Here is a 24,894-nt window from a genome sequence, read left to right on the forward strand (position 1 = left end):
TGGAATACATGCCTTTCGTAGTATTTTGGTATTAAGTCATTGATCCATTACGTTTACCGCCGCGGCGTGAACGTCGTTTGTATGCGGGCCGGCGGCAAATGGAGCGCCGGCATTACATGTACAGATTTGACATATGGGAATTACTATACGTGCTGATTACATACATAAATAAAATCTGCTTTCACTCTACGCCAGCCGTCAATATAAATGAGTCCGTAATGTGGATATCGATTCACTGATGTTATTTCTTGAAACTAATTGATTAGGGGCGATTTTAATACAGTCGCGTACATTTTTAAACAGTAATCATTGATTATCGATGGTAATAACTTTTATCAGCGCAGAGTGAACATATTTTGATTTATCCGTTTTCGTGAGACCAGAGCAATGTACATAGGTAGTGATATTGTATATTTTCTTTATATCAGTCAGTGGAGTCTGTCTTGTAACTAATATTATTCTAAACTCGACTGATACAACGTAAAATAATCTCAATGTTACATGAAATAATATTTCTTTAATTGTCTGTAATTTAGTGATCGTGTTCAAGTCAAAAGAGATTTTTATTAAATAAATTACAAAAAGTCTTTGATTTTTATTTCTTACTCTGAGAGTCCTTTTTAATACGTTTTATAATCTACGTAAAAAAGTACTAACGAATGAAGATGGAAAGTAAATCTAATTATAAAAATGTTTTACGTATAGACTACAGGTACCTAATGGGTAACACACATTATAACAAGAACTTTCGATTTTCTTCAGCTTTTTAACTCTACTATGAACACATAATGGATACCTAACTATAATTAAGCATATGTACTCAAGTCGGTACATACAGCATACTCAGGCGAACACGACCTAATTTACCTACATTACCTACACGCTCAGTAGGTACCCAGCTGAGCGACCTCCTTATTTTTATTATATATTATGCGATTGCTTATTCAGAAGCCCAAAAGCTTTCATCTCGCGAATCGAGAACATCCTAAAATTCACCACAATACCTTGAATGAGTATAAAATTTCGCCCCGCACAGTAGGGGACCAGGTCTCCTTTATGCCTCTCAACGGGTTAATTGTTTAATTGCCAATAAAAATAAAAAACAGAGCATACATACACACCCTTTGTTTTTGAATACATGCAGTATACAGCTGCTTGTTAAACGATGCTTTATTGAGGTACTAACGACCGAAGGTATGGTTTATTACATAGGTAACTATAACATATGCTCTGTGAATATTAGTAAAGAAAATTTTACCTTCCCTGGTGATTTTGATTGCCATTAGACGACGATGTAAAATAAACGGAACTTCTGCTTAACTTAAAAGATTTCGTAGAATATTTGAATTGAAATTACCGAGTCGAGTCGCAAACGTTAAGTACTTGCACGTCGCTATCGCATTAAGAAGCCATTGAAGCCAACAGTTCAGAAGTCGTTTTTACAAAAAAATCTAAGATTTTTGAATAAAAGATTTTTGTGCAAATAAATCAATCCTTAGCTAATCTACTTATCAATTGAATAGTGCAGTTAAAACGAAATGTCTGTAAACTATTATCTGAACTACTCCTGCAAATCTTAGACTTTAGACCACTCAGCCCAATTGTAAGAGGAAATTACAGCACTTATAAAATGTCAGACGTCGATTTTAAGTCTAAGTACTTATTGATTAATTCTAAAGCGAGCCCAACCAGGGGCGTAACCTAACGCTTTTGAATTTTTGAACATTAATTAAACGAGCAAAAATGACATTTAACAAAAATATTTAATTGGATCTGGTGAGATATAAAAAATAACATGTATTTATGAAGTTTGGACGTAACTTATTTGGATTTATTGGACACATACGTCACTAACTAACAAAAGGAATTCCTACAATCGAAAGCGAGCTTTATTAATTCGTTATTCGTAACATCCAGTCGGTTTCAGTGTCGTCCAATTAATATCAATATAGCGTGCAGGGATTTGAGCATACCATACAGATGGCTGGCATTACACGTCTCGGATTGTTTGTACGAATGTTCGGCTCGATAAATTAGAGACAAACAGTACCGCGTATCAAATGAATGCCGCATGTATTGACACGCCATATTGCTGGTGCCTTGATGGATGTACGGAAATCTGTTTGCTCTGCCGTATCGTTTGTTAGCTCTAATAATTGTCTGTCACGGATACGAGTTGCACACTTATCTTGTTTGTTTAATTGAAATGCCATTGTGACGGCTTTTATATAGATTTGTAGTACCGCAGTTCGATGACGTGTCTGCTGGCAATATTCTGGTGCATGGATAGGTACTGCGTTTATTTATAGAACGTCTCGAACGATATAAGTTAGGTATTTATAGATTCAGAAAGTGGGTGGTTTTTGCAGTGATGACATAGTGGTGACCAAACTGAAAAACCCAAGATCGCAAGGCCGAATTATGCACGCACCAATTATTTGTGAACTTATGTGCGATTAGTAATGTTATTATCCCTGAGAATTTTTAAAGAATATGTGTTTATTTTAATGACTAATGTTCTAATACTAATTTTTATGCACATCAACCATATGAAAAAAAAATGACAAAAATCTTCCTTAACATTTATTTGCAGTTTTGATTTTAAGTAGCTGATATTTTCCATCATGGCCGCTGCGCACCATCATCAACCTAATTATTAAGCAGTTCGCAGTTCACGGAAACTCCTAATTAACGACAAACATAAACAAGTACTCATTAAACACTAATCTCCTGAACAAGAAGGAACACCAGCGTTAAATAACCTTAAATATAATGGAGCATTAACATTAAACTGCTCCGCTTTGGCCCAAAAACCGCAACACGAAATTAATATAACAAAGTAGAGATAACTATGTATAATGAACGGGCTTGTAACAATAAACGCCCCCGGGCCTTGTTTTTGTTCGGGAATCCTCCGAGATAGGCACTATCTGGGCGGGGTAACTTGGCCTTAAGTAAACATTATCTGACTTGCGATAGTCCGACCTCACCCTCGCCTCTGGCCAAATTAGTTTTTAACACTAACATCAAAGTAGGCAATAACAATGTTCCGAAGTTGATGCGAGTTTCCAATTTGTTCTCCGATTGTTAGCTCAGCTTCACGATTAACATGTTTTCTTATTCTGTTTTATGGAATTTGGGAACAAAAGACAAATTAAGTTGTCTCATTCATTTGCAGTAATAAAAAAGGATCTTGTAAGGGTTGTAGAAATTACTGCACAGTCGTTAAAATGTAATGAGAGCTAGCTAAATCGTTGTCAGCACAAAAGTAATTTGCTCAAAGAACTGGCAGAGAATACCTCCTCTTTAAAGAAAAAAATAAAAGACGTCTCGCTCTCCTTTCACGTCTTAAGCGTAAAAAAGCAACAGAGTTACCCCTATCGTACCAGTATACACAGTCACTGTGACTCGACTCAAATTTATTAAATTTTAATAGTGAAATACATAGGAAACAAACTGACTGGCAGAGTATGAATCTAAACGTAATAGACTGAATTGTAAAAATAAAAAGACAATCTGACATATAGTATCTGTATATTTATTTTAAAATTCGAATGTTTTGCTTGTTATCAAGACAGTTTAAATGCAACCTCCTTTCTTAATCAACAAATTTAGGTATCAAGAAACAAAAGCAATCGCTTGACAGCTGACCAAAATGACAGATGGTACACCGACTTCAAATCATCAAAGCGTAGTTCTGTTTACCCTCAAAAGATAAAAGAAAACAGTTGATAAACGTGATAAGGTACTATGAAGCTATCGTAGCATTATAAAGGGAATTAGGACAAAGTAAGTGTTGTTGGAGGCATTAAGTTATACTCGTAACAGGTGGTTGGTAATAACTGTTCATTTCTAAAGAGATGCTTAAGCTTAAATAATTTCAAAACCCGTTATGGTTTTAGTAATATATTTAAGGAAATAACAAATACAAATATTTCGTATACCAACCCTTTTGGCAGTTAGGTAGTTGCCTAACGTGTATAATGACTTCATGGCTTAGTGTTCTCCTGAGGTCAATATTTTATGACTCCATTTAATTATGCTATGCTAAATTATAATAAAAATAGGAGCCGGATAGTTAGAGTTATTATTAATGATTTACTAAATCTCTAAGTATAAAGTTCCATGGGTGTCAATATAAGCCCATGTTAAAATCACATTGCCATCCCTATACAACACTCTTCTTTACAAAATTGTTAAAACTTCAAAATCTGTTTGCCGAAAAACGCTTTCATTTTTAAAGTTACTCCAAGCGAAATTTAGGTCAAAAATACACTCAACACCTTAAAAGAAAACGTTATGGTTCATGAAAAAAGCGCATTGAAGAAGTGACGTCATGAATACAGAATGTTGTTGATCATAATGGAAAAGTTTTAGTTCAGAGGAAGTACAACGGGCATGTTATTTTTCCTCTTAATAATGGAGTCACGTAATGAGTACTAATGAAAATTGTTTCGCGACAACTGAATTTGGAAGCATTTTATTTCGTGTTAGGCACATCAAAGGAATCTAATTGAGACTTCTGACTGTTTACTTTTCATGTAAGATCATTTCATAATTTCCCTGCCCTTATCCCAATTATTATTCGAGATCGGCGCAACTTGACTCCTTCTTCCATACCCTTCTATCTGACGTCATCTCACAAGAAACACTCTTTGCAGCCATATCGTCTTTTGAACAATCCATCAATCGTCTAATTGCTCATCCTCTCCCCCTACATCCATACTCAGCACTTTCCTCGCCACATGATTATCATTCCTGCGCATAACTTACATGTTAGATGATGGAATGCTTCATATTAAATGTATGTCTGGTGATGAGATGTCCATTCCAAGCCGCTTTTGTCCATATTGATTGATTGAGGGGTTCAAATATTATGCATGCGCATAAGTTAATTATTTACCTTAAGTGCAGCTTGCTTGGTAATGGGCAAAATTATATATCCAGGGGTTTCTATACAATATAAGGCGACGAGGACGACCCGAACTAGATGCATACTACCTACAACAAATTGACAGAAGAAGCAATATGCCAGATATAGCTGATCTACAGTGAGACAGTAAGTAACAGCTAAAAACGGCTAACAAATAAATGTTGTAGTGACCAACTTTATTTGTTAATATTCCGAATGCCAAAAAATACCTTCCTATACCTAAACAATAAAGCTGGGCCTAATTATAACCAAGGTTCATTATAAAGAAATCAGATATAATTCAGATTAAAACAGGTAGTAAACACAGGAACTAGGCCGAGATAAGTTGAAAAGCGTTCGTATGAAATTTTAATTGTACCGCAAAGAGATAGGGGCTTACACCGGCCTAAAAGTACTCTTTCAGCTGAAATTTCGACAGTAAATTAAAATGTCCGTGGTACTTTAGTGTGCTTACGACGATCACATACATTACGTTGGCGCGTCGCGTCGTATGCAAATAAAATCGACACTGTTTCACAAATTCGCACGAATCAAAGTGATTTCTGAATGGCTTTTGAAGTGAATTGTGGGTTATCAGTCGTACAAAATGTTGACAGTGTTGAAGGAGAGGTAATAGAGACATACTTTTTTCAGAGTAAGTACATACTTTATCACTACGTAATTAGGTATTAAGTAGTACATCAACACACATTGCCACCCAATAAATGCGATGAATACAAGTTTCTTCGCTGTTTGAAAAAGTCTTATTGCCTTGCTGTCTTTTATTGTAACTATTATACTCATCATTAAAAGGTCTAAATTACCATATTATTATTATTTAGTCAAAAGTTTGTTTGTGAATGCCTTTAATTCTGACACGCCCAAACGCATTCACCAATCTGATATGGAGGCAGAAGCTGACACCTAAACTTTTTGTGCTATGATCGATGCCCATGCAAGCAAAGCCAAGCCAGTCATAAACCACATAGTTCATCTTCGATCGATTCTTATGTATCCAAAGTATGTAAGTATTACAAAAATCAATGCCGATATAACATTTATAAATGTTGTTTACCCCGCTTGCATAATAATGTAGCGAAGTTTTCTCGTCTGGAGCTTAGCTTATTAAGATTAACTTGTTAAAAGGAACGTGCTGTACGCTAATTAGTAAGTTCTTCGACTAGTTTTTGTTCTTACTCAGATTATCGTTGAACAGCAGAAATGTTTTGCTGTTTTCTTGGGTTCCGCACCATAAATATTAAATGGGACCAAATTATGTTGCTAGACAGGCGAAATTTTACAGATGATGTGTTTTATTAAAGTATCGGTTGATGCGCCTTTTTTTACTAGACGTAACAACAGCATAACATACATTTAGTACAAATCAAAACATAACATAGTTTCTCGTATGCATGCCTATTATAGGTACACACAACATAGGTACAGGTACTGAGGTTACAAAGATGGGTGATCCATTTTGTTTACAAGTCATTTTCCTTTTGCCTTTTTGTACGGAGCCTCTAATGTCGCGACTCGCACTTATTGGTTTCTTCGCAGTACTTTTTTCCTTTTCGAAATTAAAATAAATAAATAAGGTTTACTCATATTAATTGGCAGAAATGAAGAACTAAAGTTTCTAAGTATTTATTTACTAACTGTAGACCGTGGCGCTGTCTCAATTAGACCGAGTAATTATTCCTGACGGCTACTCAGATAATCTTGGTAGGTATTATTATCCATAGACTTGAATAGAAGTCTCATCTTTATAGTAATTAAAGCTCGAATCGATTTGCTTAAAGAACAGCAGAAGAAGCAGACAGAAAAATGGCAAATCGTATAAGTTGTAATTTTTTATTGTGTCGTTAAGCATCAGGTGTAGTATGGTCAAAAATATCTAAACAAGGTTATTGCAACGACCAGCCATTTAACAAAAAAATCTGTATTGATCTTTTGCTGTTGACTATCTATGTTCAGAATTTGAACTCAGGACACTCCACAAAAAAGTACTTTGTGTTTTCGCGCAGATCAATCTTACTTTTAGATACAGAAGTATCTAAAAAACGAAGCTGTTATCTGTCTCGGCTATGTACAAAATTTTAATCGAATAGAAGAAGTACTTTCAAACTAAAAGTCATAACAAAATAATTTAAATATATCCTTTACTAGACGTGAAAATACTTTCATATAAGGTGATTATCACCTCTAGATACTAAAACAGCTAAGCACTCGATAACTACAAGTCGAAAACAAATCACTTTATCGAGGATATTAAATCGCAGTCATAAAAACGTATGCATGTAGATAATGATAAAGTAAAGGTTTTACGGCTGGATGGGTTAATGGAAAAGCAAATTAAGAACGATAAAGATCCAAGATTTAATAGTGAAATAGCAACAATACATTGTGCTATCACCTCACATTACTTTATGGTACCTCGCAAACGCAAATTGCAACCGCAAGGTATCAATGTGCGCGTGCTTATGCATACAAATCTTGTATGTGTGTGTGTCGTGTTTGTCTGTATTTTATGGGGTTCTAACGTAACACAATCAGTAGAGGTGTCACGGTCTTGTACGTACGAGATTATTCGAAATTAATTGAGATTTCGTATTGGATATCTAAGTAATCGGTTCTCAAAGCAATTAGTGTGTCTCTTAGTTGTTTGTATGTTGTACAAAATTTATTGCGGCATATAGTTCGGTATTTAGCCTGTTCTAGTGTATCTGATCTTTTATTATCATAGGTATCTTTATATCATATCCGCTGATCCGCGCGCTCACTCTGCTCAACGCTCTCTTGACGTCAGAACCTGAATGCATTGTTTGCGACGAAAAGGGTGGATTTTTGTTATATGTGTTTGAAATACTGTGAGTTGAGGAACGAAAGGTGATTGTTTACTGTTTCTTATTTGATTGTTTATTGTTGTTTAATTCTTGTTTATGTTTATGTGTTAATTTTATGATTTGTAGACCTTTGTCCCCTTTTTTAGTGTTTAAGTTTCTGTTGTAATTGTATTATCTGACTGCCCAACGATTTGGTGTAAACTGTTATGTTGTGTATGTTATTTGATAAATAAATAGGTAAGAAGCCTAAAAATAACAGAATGTCCAGTAAAAGTGACATGATGATAATAACCTTAAGAAAATTCTTAGGAAAAGACAAAAGCACATTTTTCGTTTAGCCAAAAAAATTCGGCGTGTGGTATTAAATACTCTACTTCTTTCGTCTGCCTAATTAGACAGCTATCTAGGTCTTACTTTGTTCGTTTCATATTAATTTCCGCCGAAATATACCCGCACGGTTTCGTATTAGTTCCAAATTAGGAGACACGATCAAATTCCTGCTGAAAATGAGGACGGCCTAAAATACAGGACATTTTTGCCTGTATTATGAACTCTTAAAGTACGTGTGGAAACGAGATGGTGCATTACCAAACATATATCGGTGTCTCGCTTCCGCAATGATAGCATTGATGTGTGTATATTTAAGTATGTGTGAGTATAAACAGGTATACTCTTTTAAGGGGAACAACATCGGCAGCAACAAATCATTAAAAGCCACCTTATCTGCTAAGACACAAAGTCGCTGTTAATTTGATAATATTGCTACTAATTCGCGGTGTATTGTACTGTGAGTAGACTCAGTAATTTCTACTTTTTTTTATTGTTGTTGATTAATTGTGTCACAATGTAATTTATTTGATTTACGTGTGTTTGTCACTGAACTCCACCATAATGGCTGGACCAATTTTTTTGTATGCCTTTATATGGTGACGTCCTGGCTGGTTCAGCCAGATTAGCTAGTAGTATAAAAAATTCAAACTTATTATACGGATTCAATAAATCGTCACCTCATTAATAAAATCTTTATTAACGAGTTTAAGGTAAACAATTCGTAATTAATCAATAATTGACCAAAATACAAAATAGGATTAATTTATATAAATTAATTCTGTTTCGTTTAAAATTTAATTAAAATTAAGATGACCGCTGAAAATTCAACATATTATACTGTAACCACAAAATGTTTAACACAAAAACAATTTGCAACAAATAAATTATGGATAAATTCATTGCCGTTATTTAAATTGGGCCAATGAGCTTATTAAATGAGCCGCATTGTTTTAACGAATATTAAACCTACTCATTACGTCATCACTAATAGCCAACAGCATGATAAGCCATTGGTATTCACTGTAAAAAAATATACTAAACAAATATGAAAAATAATTCTATTTAATAAAAACTCTAACAAGGTATCTTGATTGCAAGCTTTGGCTGTTTTATTGGGCATTTCGTAAGAAAACAAACAAATTCCTGATTTGCAAATATAACCTGTACTGTAAAATTGAAAGCCTTGGACAGGATTCAATCTTGCGACTCCTGGCTACCCGCACCAAAATAGCTAAAATCTTTAATTAGTTTCCTAGATACCCTTATCTCAGACGTTATTAAATGAGAATGAGAGGCATTATGAACAGACAGCATGAAGAGTCAGTTAACATAATATTTTTTCAAAGTGAAACAATTAATATGCACGGTCATATTCAATAACTTGTACTTACACTACATTACCCACCGAATAGTCTCAGTAGTCAAACTCCGATTGCTACCACATATTTAATACTACGAGTATTTAAGTGATTTAGTGTGAACCAACTCCTATTGGTGACCGTACTAAACTTTGAAGGCGCGTTTACGATAATTAAACTGATTATTGGTCCTCAATTTTTTATGGATATATAGGTTTTCTATCGCGTGATAATTATCGCGCTAAATCTATAGTTGCTTTAGCCTTCTTAAACGTGAAACTTAGTAGCAAGTTACCCTTATAAACTAGCTGTTGCCCGCGACTTCGTCCCCGTGAGTAGAAGATATAAATTATGATTTATACCTGCCCTGTATTTTTCACATTTTCCATTGTATCTTCGCTCCTATTAGTCGCAGCGTGATGGTTTATAGCCTAAAGCCCCTAAGCCCTAAAGCCTCGATGAATGGTCTATTCAACACAAAAATAATTTTTCAAGTTGGACCAGTAGTTCCTGAGATTAGGGCGTTCAAACAAACAAACTTTTCAGCTTTATATATTAAAAGTATAGATTGTTTTTGAACCTTTTCTTATTCTTCTTCTAATTATTATTATTCTAATGAACGATCAAATTGTATGTATATGTATGTGTAAATACACTAGTGTGAGCTAATATCTCTGACTTTATAACACAGAAAACAGATCTATGTTTGAATTCGCAAAGTAATCTCACATTATGATGATTAAAATTACATGCTAACGTAATTCACAAGTTTAAGGAAACTCGGCCATTTTAAATGTGGATATTATGCTCGAAGTTGTGTACCCTGTAAACCCTTTGGATAATAAAAGCTTCGAAGTTAAGCCGCTAAATAATTCGAAGTCACAAACTGAAGATTAAGTAGCGTTGTTGTCATGAAAATATTTGGAGAAATTTATCTAGGTTATAAAAATTGTGAAGGTGGATGGTGGATGGTTAGCTGCATAGTTTTTCGGTCGCTAGGCATATTGCTGGCTGGCTGCCAGATCAAATACCAGCTCTCTAGCTAAGGCAGCGATGGAAGCTTGCCTTGGGGACCGAGCGACACTTAAATTTTAGATTTTTCCAACGTATTCGTGACGTGTTCCATAAAAGCATGAAGGTACCATCAAAGTGTATTTCAGCCATCTTGTTTTTATATCAAACCTCATTTTCTTACGTTATTTGATTTATTAAATTTACTGGGCATCAAACGTCCGTCAATGTTAATAGAGTTCAATTTGGAAAATATTATTTTTGGTAAGTACTTACGTTAGAACATTTGCCTACAACATCATTTTGGGAAACATTTTCTTTATAAAATAAAAAAAAAAAAAAAAAAAAAAAAAAAAAAAAAAAAAAAAAAAAAAAAAAAAAAAAAAAAAAAAACATATATCATTTATAACGTATATTAAGTATTTCGAACAAAAAACTATTAGAATAATTAATAATATAGCCTTCTTGAAATTAGTTGCCATGGTAACATCAGAATCAGGGTAAATAATAAGAATTATTCGGTTATACGGTTTTACAAAAATACAAATCACATGCACAAAGACACCCAGATTCAGACCAAGCATTCGTGTATCATACAAAAAATGCTTGCCACGTAGCGCACAGTGGGTTTGGTGTGGTGTCCTAAACCACTCGGCTATTGTGCAGTCAACAATCAGTCAACAATTATTTGTACTAAAACGACATTTCACCCGTTAAGGGCGACGGTAACATGCTAAACTACTTCAAAGCTCGGACGTAACATAACGAGTAAAGTCGCAGCACACAGTTAGTGAGCATGCACTAACTGAACGAACAAATAAGAGCGGACTAACTACGACATATTCCTTGAAAACGTTCGATAATAGAACCGCATATGTTTGCATGTCATTAGCGCTGAACATAAAAGGCAAAAAAAGCGTTTTAATTACAGAAACGGGAATTATAAATATTGGTTTGCATATAGAGAAATGAGTTAGGTATTATATTTGAATCTAAGCTTCTACTAAGAGTGTTGTACTGAGATAGTATTTGGTATAAAACTATAAAGCCTCAAACACTTGTTGGCATTGTGGAAGCCAGATGCCGTTACTGCACATAGCGCCGTTTTACTGTCATAATAGCAAGTTGAAGATCATAATAAGACATTTGAAAGAGGGTTCGATCCCCGTGTAGGACAAGCATTTCTGCGATCCACGAATGCTGGTCTGGTCTCTTCGTGCATGTCACTTGAATTTTTGTGAACATTCAAGTCACGCGACACAAGGATTAAATTCTTTGAAGCGGGAGTCGTCTATAAAAAAAATAAGGAGCACACCTTTAATGTATCTTAATTACCACGACCAATTTACTCATAAGACGTATCTATCGACTATTAGAAAGAAGAACACAGCTATCAATCTAAAACACTTTTAATTTAGAAAACATTAAAAGCTAGTCAGTCGTAAGAGGCATCTCATTAAGCGGGTCAAAAATAATCAATATGCTTTAATTACAACGTATAACTCATTAAGCTTCTTGTTCTCGATACATGTCCCAGTTTTTATAGTATACTAGCTGTTGCCTCCGACTTTGTCCGCGTGGTTAGAAGATATAAGTTAGGAATTTTTGAGCGAAAGCCCTCGAAGATGAATATTTTTCCCCGTTTTTGGCACATTTTCCATTGTACCTTCGCTCCTATTAGTCGCAGCGTTATGTCATGTAGCCTTCCTTAATAAATGGTCTATTCAACACAAAAAGGATTTTTCAATTTGAACCAGTAGTTCCTGAGATTAGCGCGTTCAAACAAACAAACATACACACTCTTCAGTTTTATATATTAGTATATAGATTATATACATACAAGAATGTATCTATACAACCATGAATGGACATGTCATTAATCTTTTTCATTGCGTGTCTAAGTAACAGTACATCGCAGCATCGAGCGTGATCACAGCCTAGATTTTGTTAAGAGAATTTTTACGAATTCAACCTCTAAGATACACGTGTTAAGTTCCCTTTTCATTTAACTGAATGCAACTATTGAATCTTCAGCCTGAAGGAAGTCGTAATTAATTACACATCATATCCAAAAATAACAAACTTTTTTTGCGAGACAAAGGAAAATATCGTTATTAATGTTCTTGTATAAACAATTGTTTTGTGTTTATAACAATGGATGGGAGATTTAATTTTATTAGATCGTGAGATATAATTAGCGTTGGATATTAAAGGTAACATTCAACGCTAGGAGTGGAGGGTGGATTTTGCCCAGAAGTGGGATAATACAGGCCGGATATAATGTAATTTAAATTGATTTACGAAGCCATTATAAAACAGAAAGGAAAGATTTCGCTGTGAAAGTATCCAAAAAAGATCAACAATCCAATCTATGGCTCTGCCAAGCACTGTACTTGTAGATAATTTTTATTACAAAAGAACATCATCTGTGAGGCTTTTCAACTGTCTGGCTATCACGGTTCATAAGATACAGCCTTTGACAGGCGAACAGTCACTCGGACAGGAAGCGGTGCCTCAGTAATATAGCTCCACTTTTACCCTTTGGGTACGTATCCCTAAAAATCACAAAATAACAAAACACTGTGTATAAGCTTGCAACGTTTAAAATACGAGCATTTCGAAAAAGCGTCGACCCAGTTTAGGTTCTAGCAATATGTTACAGCGCGCTGGATGCCTACAGCGTTCAGCGTTCGGTCCCAACAGTAATTTAGAACTCATTATTTATTTAAAACGCGAGATCCACACGAGCGAGTTATGTGATTAATGAATACCGTTAAATACCATTTTCACTAGTGCAGAATTGGGTTCTTAAAACGGCAAAGTGACGGCCGAGTGCCAAAATTTGGGTCAAACGACGGCTTGTATCGCCACCGCCAGACTCTTCCACCAAATGTCGCACCTCATTTTCCGTCACTTAGCACTACGGAAGCTTATATTATCAGGAAACTTATGTTCACTCTGCTCCTAGCACAAAATCAACCTTACACATATAATAACAAGGGGTATTTTTCAATGGTGTGCATAAGTATTGTAAGGCAGGAAAAATTAAGTCACTTTCTTTGAACACCCAGTTTTGATGAGTAGCGCCAAAGAACTGTGTTTTTAAGAGTCTTTAATACCTATGTATGAAAAAAGCTACAAAGGTTTTAATATTCAAACGGTGTAACGTGCTCGGGTAGAGTGTCGTTGGGTTTCCGAAGTTGCAAGTGAAGGGCCGGCCGTGAGGACATTTTCTTCTCAAGATACTTTTATCCAATTGTTACGAAGCGACAAAAGTGAATAACGAAATATGGGTGTTCTAAAGAGCCTTCAACTTATTTACGTAACATTGAAAATGTACATTATCACTTATGTACAATTTTCACACTGAATTTTAGCGATGTATTAAAAATAGAAAATAAGAATTTGCTTTTTATATCTCGATTCACAGGATATAAAAATAAAATTTTATTAATATGCTTGTGGACTTTTCTGAGAATAAAGGATTTATCAGTGAGTGTAACTCACACACGGAAAGCTCGATAAAAAAAAATCCTCACACGTTTTTACAAACTTAACTTTGCATATAAAATATTGATATTCAATCCATCGATATATGAGACTCTCAAATCGCCGACCGCAAATACAAGTTTGTCATCACAAAAATAATAATTACAAAAAAAGTAACAGGTATCTCGAGTTACGATAAACTCGGTTACTTCCCACTTAGTCGTAAAATACTTTTAGTTCGAATAAGTGTAGGTAGCTACAAGATACATAAGGAAACAAGTGCACGTCTCAGCCTTGCCTCGGTCAGCTGCTGGCTAAGAAAACACGACTAATGGTGACACGCGGCTGCGCCTGTACAAATACCGTCGTCTGTTCGTTAATACGGCTTCCAAGCAAACGGTATTATTGATACTGAAACTCACTGAGTGACTGTTTACAAGAGAATTTATCCCTCGTCATTTTATATAAGAAATCTGTTATTTTTTGTGATTTGTATCTAAGGTTTAAAAGTCAAAACTACAGTAAATTAACTTTGTAAACCTTTATTTCATTTTTAGAAACTAAATATTATTATCAAGTATTTTTTTTCATGTGAAGGGCATAATAGACTGTCTCTTAAACAATTTATTAAATTTTAATTGCGAAATAGGTAAAACATATTTTTAAAACTAAAAAATAATTAATTACAATTATCACGAGTCTGTAATTGTCCAACACAATTTATGTTTATGAGGTCTAATAAAAATTAGTCATTCCTTTTTCAGTTAAAATCCTTTGAAATTCACAATATGTCGCAGAAATTACGTTTTAGTCTGTGAAGCCAAAACCCAAATTAGTGACCTAAAACGAAATTCTGAAATTCAACATAATTTATCATTCAATTTTGACACACAAAGAGCTTTAATCATAGTCTAGCCAAAGTCATTTACGTCGCAATATGTTATTTAATGATAAAGACGTACTAACAATAATAAATGACTCATTTTTCAAATTCTGAAATTCATTTTCAATTAAGTACCACTTAGACAAGATAGAGTTTCGTACGTCAGGCTACAAATTCTGTGTAGCAACGGATCGACTTTTTATGAACTGAATTTTTATGAAAGTGTCTTCGAAATTTCCACCATAATTTTCTGTAACAAATGAAAACTCTCTTTCCCAAGCTACAACAAATAACCATCCAAAAACGAAAACAAAAGTTTATACAATTTCTAAAGGTACCCAAATAATTAAATCATTCACTTTAAAAGGCGTAAAATGTCAAATGCATTTCCGAAATTGTTAAAGTCGAATCGGGGGTACACAACAAACCTTTCACCCCCGTTGTCAGTCAAAAATATTCGGTCGTCGACAGCCATCGCGACTTCCTGTAGGTACTAGCAAGTTCCGACATCGATCGCCGACGGATACAGATATTGACCCCCCATAATAGTGCCGGCGGCTGTTACACCTACACCAATATTACGCTGCTCTTTGACTCACCAACCCTTAATCAAAACACTCTACCCCAATACCAATAAGAGCTATATTACCGCAACAATACTTTCCCCTACGTGACAACTTGCTTCATGTACGGACGCCATGAAAACTTTTATAATACGTAAGTAATGTGCTAGTACGCACGCTATAAGATTCATTTTCGCGCGGCAGGTTGTGAGCAAGTTTGCGGTAGTGTGATGAGATCGCGCGATCACGTGTACCCAAACATCTCTGTAGGGTTGGAAACCTCCGAAGCAAACGTGCAACATCTGTGCTGCGGCTCCAGTATTACGGAAACGCAGCCCAGCAAACAAACGACTGTGTAACACCCATTCTGGCTTGAAACTTTGAAGCCCTAGGGGTCCGAAACATTCGTACTTCTCAGGAACGCCATTGTTATTTAGAACAACAAGCTAGATACGACTTAGAATTGAATATTCCACGTCGAATTTAAGGAATCTGACTTTGTGAAGCTTGTTTACAAAGGGAATAACAAAGGCGTTAATATTAAAATGGTATAATTCAAATAATGTATCATTTCACCACTTCATAACAACGCTATAGGAAATTACTAAGCCATATCCTCGTAGTTTATTCCAATGAAACTAAGCGCACATAAATTTGTACCAGAGGCAGAGATAACTGTCAGTGACAAAACCCAGTCACAATTAGCAATACCTACAGATTCTGTGCACAGTCACAAACGTGTAGGTTATGTTCTGAAATTCAAACAACTCTAGTAAATGTTTAGACTGTCGAACTACTTTAGGGAATTTATGATGCCCGCGTGTGTTACTTATGTTTATTGTTAGCTTCCGAATTTTCCTTGTTTATTCGTCGAGATTCAGTTTATTCAGATATATTGCGGAATTTCAATAAAGTCATATGTTCAACCATCTCCATAATCATTCATGAAGTAAGATCGACAGAAAAAGGGAGATTAATAAACTTTATGGGATGAAAATTGACAAAAAACGGCGCTATATTTGAATATATCCTTAAATGCACGTTTGAAAGTACCTCCCTACAGGGAGCATAATTTACAATAATTCATTCGATAACGGTTGGCTCACCCGTAGGTTTTTATCGTGCCTGACTAGTTTCTGACCCAATCGGACTCTTTGCTCATGAGTTGACGGGCGATGACCAGTCGTGTCAACTCGGACCCCTTATAATAATAAATAATAAGTGTTTTAATATTCTTCTACCAAACTTTAAGAAACCGAATAAATATGCCAAATATTTGTCCTTACATTTTGCTAAGATTCTAGGACAAGTTTATTCTACTACAAAGAAATGTACGACACAAATCTCGGAGCGCGGGTCGCTGGTTCGTGTGTCAGGTTCTCTAGACGTGAAATTAACAAGCCTTGCACCCGACGCCGTTTGTATCGCTACAGACGAAATTATAGAGCTTTCCTGCACCTTTGTCTTTCTTGTACCTATGTGTCAAAGTGCTTTTCGGAATTCGCGGTTGATGAGTACTGTGAGGAGTTCGTTTTCATGAACCAAGGTAAAATTTAAATTCATAGGTACTTGCGTTCATGATAATTTTACTCATGATCCAAGCAATCAAGAAAACGTTGCTAAAAATTTTACGAATCTTAAACAGAATTCGACTAGAGTACTTACACTGACGCGTTCAAAATTAAATTAAATATTTTAAGTAATAAAAGAGTAATTTATAACGTTGAAAAATCAACAAAAAATTACATGTTCTAAATAATATTAATACAACATCTAAATAGCGAGCAGGACACCCAACATCACGCACACATTCAACAAAATACACTTTCAACCAGATTAATATCAGTCATTAATCAGAATTCTATTTTCTGTGTCCCAACACTGGGTGGTTTGTCCCCGCACTAATTTCCCTCGCTAATAAGCCGTGAAGGAATCGGCGCGCGCGCACCGCACACGCGGCTGCCGGATACAAGCGTGCAATATATTAGGCCTGTCATGTCACAGTGTGCATTTTTTTGCCGTTTTATTCGGTAAATTTGTTCTAAAGCTTATAATTTATTATTATCTAGTGAAGTTCCTTTAAATCAAAATAGCAAAGATTTTACGAATCGTCGTTTAATTGCAATAGGTATTATAATTATGTAGTGTAAAAAAGTTCGGCGTTAAGTAGGTAAAATTATCATAAAAAATGTCTTATGTCAACATGGGTTCATCATGGTCAAAGCTATAGTTTTTTGTTGGAAATACTTAATCTTTGCTTTCAAAAATAGAAAACGGAGAAGGGGCGTGTCTTGGCTAAGTCTATTCCGTGTGCAAAAAAGGGGACTTTCAATAACTTAACAGACGTACTGATGTATTTATGATATTCTATTATTCTTATCCAATCTTATTTCATGAATTTTTTTAACCAAGCTTAAAATACTACGTCCTTTCATTAACTGGCCCCCAAACCTTCAGTCCTACGAATATAAGTAAAATGCATTTTCAATACAAAATAAAGTATAAAATCCTAGTTTCATTCATTGCATTAAAGATAAGGTAAAGTCCGGTAACCGCAGGAAAGATTCTATCGATGCAAATTGCATTCCACCTTCGTTCGTGAGAAATGTTCACGAAGCCGCGACGAAATACAATCAAGCGCCATCTGGCGGCAAACAAATCCTGGATAAATTAACGAAGAAAGTAACTGTTGTAGTATAAAGCTAGATTTATGAGTTCATGATAATATTCATACAGTTTGTGTTATGTTTGAAAAAGCACCCGGCTTTAATGAAATCTATAGTTATGTTTGGCATCTGTAGACCATGCTAAATTTTCATCGACCGATCAAATCTTTAACGGACATTTTTTTGTGAAAAGAATCACAAAATGGACTTTGATACATATTATTTTAATTGTATTCCTGAGCACTAAAATAGTAACAAAAATATGACTTCAGTATTTCTAGCAAATTGTCTACCTACCACGATATCGAATACACATTCAGATCGTGTAGGAGTACATAGGAGCCCCAAAACATTACAATCCTCTTTTCGACCAGACATGTAAAAACGCTTCTGTCTCTTTCATTCTAGCTTCAAACCCCGGCCAATTCCATCGTCTATAATTAACATGTGAAGTGCAAATGTGGTGTAACCTCCTTGGTCCCCGGTGACGCGTGGCCGGCCACGCTGGTGTATCGTAGAAATACAGCTAACAACTCCTGGCTTCTAACACAAACGCAATCACACCGGGGCGTTTAATTATAACTTTGAACAACTAGGGAGACTTGTCGCAAAATGCATCTAAAGATGCTTTGATTGTAGTGTGAGTTGATGAAGAAGAAACAAAGTTATTGCATCTAAAGATGATTTGATTGAAGATCCATCTCCATATATTGATGGGGTTCATAAAAAAAAACGTTTTAGCGTCATAAGTCTTCGAAAGAACTTCATTCTTCATTTGGCTTTGATCAAAAAGCAGTAACCAGCTACTCCCAACAATATACCTAATTGACTTATAAAAGAACCATAAATCCAAAAACCATAAATCCAAAAAAAAAACTTCAATAACCACTTTCCAATAAATTAAACCATAACAAAAAAATAACAACGATATTGCAAACAGATTTGTCGAAAGCTTAACCCAAAATATTTCACGAACAAAAGCCGAACAAAATGTAATGACACATAAAGGATTATTTCGGTCCATACATATGAATGTTATAATTTATAACGTATGACAAACAATATAGCACTCATGGACGTCAAATTAATTACAGCCTGTGATGCGGCGACCACCCGCGACTCAAATACTCAGATATGATAAACATTGACTCGTAAATATTATAGATGGTGAGAATAAACGCGTTATGCTGGCTCAATTGATGATTGCATTAACAAAAGACGATAGAAACAATTATATTCTTTTTATTTTTATTGTTACAGTTATTTATTGGTTCGTGATTGGATACAATTTATACGGTGTAAGTGTTTTATGTGCAGACAGTGCTTTTAAACTAGTATTTCGTACAGTATTGTCTTAACTTACATGGTTTTAGCCTTTTCCCATTAAATCTTTTTTTAGGAATTGGGTAAAAACGGAACCCTATTACTCAGGTATTTCCATCCGTCTAGTCTGTCGCCAATTTTTTTTACATTTGATGCATTTATTTTTTAAAGCGTACTAAAATAACAAATAAAGAAAAATTGAGGATAAGCAACGGTTGCTACGGTTATAAATTTGATGGTTGGAGACTAATTTTGAAGTGGCCGATTGTTGTGTTTCTTTACTTATATGTTAAATCCCTTTATATTATGGTCTAATTAGCCTGTTATTAAATTCATTATGATAATAAACATAAAATAAAGAGTTTTTGTTGTTCTGATTAATTTAAACAAACTTGAGAACAAGGACATGAAATGCGAGGCAATTGCTACATGATTTATTGCCGGTGAATGAATTATAACTCGACACATTCGTACGAACCACAAAAGGATGTACAAAATTTGGTTGTATTCGGAATTTGCCTGTTTTCATTAAAAGAAGTGTCATTTCCAAATTTTATTGAGCTTACTGGCTCGACTAAAATTTTCTAAAATAAATGTATTACTCATGTTTAGAGTATCAACTAAGGAAGGTACATTTTTTTTCAGTTTTTTAGAGAATCAGACAGCCGATTGGTTGAGGTCACCACGCCAAACCCACTGTAAGGGACGCGGTGTCGTTCGATCCCCGCGTAAGACAAGCAGTGAGTTGTGAGATCTACGAATCCTTGTATTGAGACTAGGTGTCTTTGTGCATGTGACTTAAATGTTTGTGAAACACTCCGGTGGGACAGATTCAATTCTTTAATGATCGTACTGCAAAATAGTTTTTCATTTAAAAAAAAGCATTATTCAAACTGTAGTGCATTTTTCGTCCAGTATAAAAGTCTATCTACACCCAAATAGTTCCAAACATAACTGAACAAATATTATTAATTAGATTAACGCTAGACAAAACATTATTCGCAGTGACATTGTCGGCTTCCATTCATTTCTCTTTGTGTCCCAAAATTTCACTGACCGCAGCTTTTCACATCAGCCAGTGCTAATCCGATTGATGTTTATGGCATTGTTATATTAACTGTAAGGGTTGTGATACATCGTTCATAGGCTGCATTTGGTGATACGGGATATTATTTTTTCGTAGATACAGATAAGGAATTATTTGCAAGAGGGTGATGACCCTAAATCTGTTAGTACCTACGCTATAACAGATGTATTAATGAAGGAGCAAATTTTGATTGAAGATCAAAATCAAAATATGTTGAATAAGATACCATACAAAAAAAAAATAGACGACCCCCGACGTGGCTAACCAATTCAACATTAAATACTACAAAAAAACTCCTAGTTGTAAAAAGGTTCAAAGTCTTTAAATATTCCAATATAGACAAAAGCTAAGCATAATCAAAAGCTAAATTACTTAATACCGTAATACATAATTATTTGCCATCAATATCACACCCGTCTCGAACTCAAGAACTCACAATCAACTAACTTTACCAAAGCTATGGAATGTAGCTTGTTCTGCTAAATATACTATGCAGGCTGTGGAACAGTCGGCAGCTTGAACAATTGTGGTTTCGCTATGCAAACTGCGACAGCCCAACTACTGAGGCACACGGCTTTATTAGCCTCCTATAGTCCGTTTATTAAAATCGTGGGAGGGGCGGATGTGGCTGCATTGTAGACCGATCAATTGTAGAGCTGGTTTAGTTGGGCATTCTTTGAGGTATTTAGTTTGGTAAAGCTATTTTGAGTATAAATGAGGATGTTAATTTAGGTCTTTTGTTGTAACGCTGGTTAAGCTTCGATTATGGCACTTTGTACCTCCACTCCAAAGATATTAAATTATTCAAAGAAGGAAGGTAACGAAAGGTCAGTACACTGAGCTCTAATTAATAACTATGTAGTGACACTTAAAAACCAAGAATCCTAACCACCCAGCACTTTAATGCCATTCTACACAAAGTGTGTGCTACTTATGCAGAACTCAGCCGTTGTGGAAGCGAGACAATGCTACGTGTATTTTATCTCGCCATTTCACTTGCACTAGAACAATGGTCCATGTAGTCCTGGCTTTGGAAACTCATATTACAGTCACAGTGTATTCTCAACCCTAGCCATTCATAATAACATATTTAATATATCATGCATTTTGTTCGTCAATAGCGATCATTAGATTAAATACTATTCAATTCGAAAATGGAAATCTAAATTCAATTTTACTACAAACAAGTTTTGGACCAAAAAGTTTTTATAACGCTTTAGGGCTTTAGTTGTTTATTTGATATATTACGGGTTTATTTGTGGCTAGCATCGTATAATAGCGGTAACTATAGGACGATCTGTTTGTTTTACAATATGAGATGAACTTAAAGATACTTTGTTTACTATTTTGAGTATGTAAACTTGATTTGAGACCACTGAATACCGGTTTGAGACCACAGTTTAATGATTACTTATGTCTGAAGCAAATGTTTCGTATTACATAATGAAATGTTTATAGGCTGTAGATACATAATACTCTAAAATACGAGTATTATAAATAATGTAGCAAGACTAAGAAATAGGAAAAAAGTATTCTCGATAGTTCATAAGATAACTGCAGGCAAGCCAGGTAATAAAAAAGATCAAGTGCGAGTCGGACTTTTAACCTTTGGGTACAAAACCCAAAAGATTAAAAGTTAGATACAATCCTTTCGAAAGCCTTTCCAATGTCACCGAAAAGAAAAATTGCCTACTTTTTTTCTAATTTATTAACTCGTATCATTTTGAAGTCTGACCACTAGTTGTATTTTTCAGCAACTGAACTGTTATACAGTCACATTACAATATAAACTCTAACTACAAAAAAGGCTAAAAAAGGCTGTAATACAACGAAATAAGATTGAATTTCCTCTATCCTTGTTACCAATGATACAGTATATACGAAATCAAACCTTATCTCCTTGTATTACAGCCGATAAGTTGTCGATCGAAAAACAAAAGCTATAGAATCATTATAAAGTAGACAAAGGGTACCGAATGCCTAGAATACCTAGGACAGTTGCGGCTACAAAATACGCTTGAAAATGAACATTCTTTTTGCGTCTTGTCCTTGTAATTAATTTTTACAAACAAGATGCGGTTGTGTCTAACAAGAACATTCCTTATTTTATTATACGTTGGAAAACAGACTGTGTTTTTAGTGGCTTAAGTTGGTTTTTATTATAAACGTGTACCTTATGGTATTTAATGCTGTATGACATGAGGATATTACGAGATTAACAAGAGTATTTTTTATGCCATTGTCGTTTTTATATTAATGTCTTAGAAAACGTTCTAAGTGAAGCGAATGATAACTGATAATGTGATAAGAACACATTATCAGTTAAATTTGGACAAAGCACTGAGAAAATTGTAATTACTGAAGAGTTTTTGACATATCACGTGACGTAGAGTCGTCACTCCAATACGTTTATGAATTTGATAAGGGGCAGCGATTTTAGTAAAACTTGGTAAAATGTCTACCTAAATACGGCAACTTAAGAGCACAATAAGACTTAAAAAGATATCACATAAAAAACAAATGTTATTATTTAATCAGTACCAAAACCTCCATACATCGCTCACGGCGATTTTTCCAATTCCAGTTTCATTCCACTAGCGAATTGGACGCGTCCAACGAATCGAAAATGCTTGTTGAAAATTTACATATGTTGGAAAATAGATATATACTGGAGTCGGATGGAGGCAATCAACCCGACGCAAATATCACCGGACACTGTCCTTATTTACATCGAAGTTTTGAATAAACAAACGTCGTAATTGCTGAACATTTACTTGCGAAGAATTTTATACGGATAAAAAATACTTGAGAACAAGTATAAGACGTATTATCATGAGTTTTGTAAGTTTGTAAGATATCGCCGAGCATACTCTTACATGCCACTTAGTTTACTAGTACCAAATTTTACGATGTCTGTCGTCTAACAAACCCCCGACGATTACCCACAGGACCAAATTAAATCATCTTTAGCAGAATTGTAATCTACAAGAAGATCTGATTTCTCCATTTTATATCACCGAAAATACCAATTCGTGTAATAGTACTAAATGTTTCTATGCTCGTAGTCTAACCCAATAAAACAAACCTGCAGGACAATTCATCTTTAGCAGAATATCAAAGACGTGAGATGTAGTGATTGATACTCTCACTTGACAATCGGATTTCCATATCCCATTTTCCCACCACCAATTTTCTCATCAAACAAAGCTAAGATATCTCTTTATTACGTCATCAATATTCTATTTGAGTGCGCTTTCATTTGAGTCCCCAATCGAGTATATTTGCAGACATTCGGTTATTCTTCGCTACTTTTATCCCCTACAATATAAAAAAGGCTAAATCCATTTTTATCAGACATTTCTAGGGACAGTCGCACATCATACATCTAGCAAAACAAATTAAAAGAAAATCGTTTAATCCATACGTGAGTCATAGATATATAGACAGACAGAAACAAACATCAAACTTACACACCTTTTTTGAGTCAGGGATTAAAATTATGTGAATTGCTTGATTACTTTTTATGACATTCTGAATTAGATTACTAAGTTTCTACATACATGTACACACAAGTCTTAAACGAACTTAGCAAATTACAAACTTCCCAGCTTTTAAACACATAACCTTGAGCTCAAGAATCCAGTCTGTAAACTTCAAGCAAATTACTTTCATCTCCGACTTCAAAATTTATGATTGTTTCTATTTATTTGCACTCGCTGTAATGATGTTTGCAAACAGCGACTTTCATTAATACAGAATGTTAAATAACACTGATTATGGCGTCCTCTCATTGACAGTAACGACTTGTGTAATACGAGCCATTTAGCAATTACGAATGAGAACGAGTAACGTTTGACTCGGGAACATAACAAAAAGCCGATTGCTCATACCCATATATTAAGTTAATGGGTTCTGGCACTAAGCACGCCCTTGACTTTAACGATGCGGCAGAAGAGGCACGGAATAAATTTAAATTGGTCGGGCGTCGGCAGCGGGCAGCGGTCACTCTCTCCCGGTCACAATGCCCAATGCACTTTAATGCACGCGTACATACTGGAACTTATTATTCCACCACAAGAATTACAAGTGAAGCGTCCATCCACGTAGTTCACGACTATTTGTTCACAATTCACGTCCGTGCAAAAAAGGAATCTCGAATATGCATGGAATCGGTTCAATGCGAAAACCAAATACGAGCGTATTGAATTTCGCGCAAATAAGCATTCCTATTATTTGGAGCCCCACTGAAATTATGTTCTCAGTTACATGCTTACAGGAGACGCGGTATCGAGTACTCGCCACAAAATTGTTGTATTTGATTTCAGTGAAAAATACATTTGAAAAGCAACTCATTCAAAGTGGAGTGTGGAGTGCACAATCGCGGAGACGGTGAGAATCGAATCTAAGATTGGCTTGGTTTTACATTTGT

The sequence above is a fragment of the Trichoplusia ni genome, chromosome 11, assembly GCF_003590095.1.
Source record: "Trichoplusia ni isolate ovarian cell line Hi5 chromosome 11, tn1, whole genome shotgun sequence".
Taxonomy (NCBI): domain Eukaryota; kingdom Metazoa; phylum Arthropoda; class Insecta; order Lepidoptera; family Noctuidae; genus Trichoplusia; species Trichoplusia ni.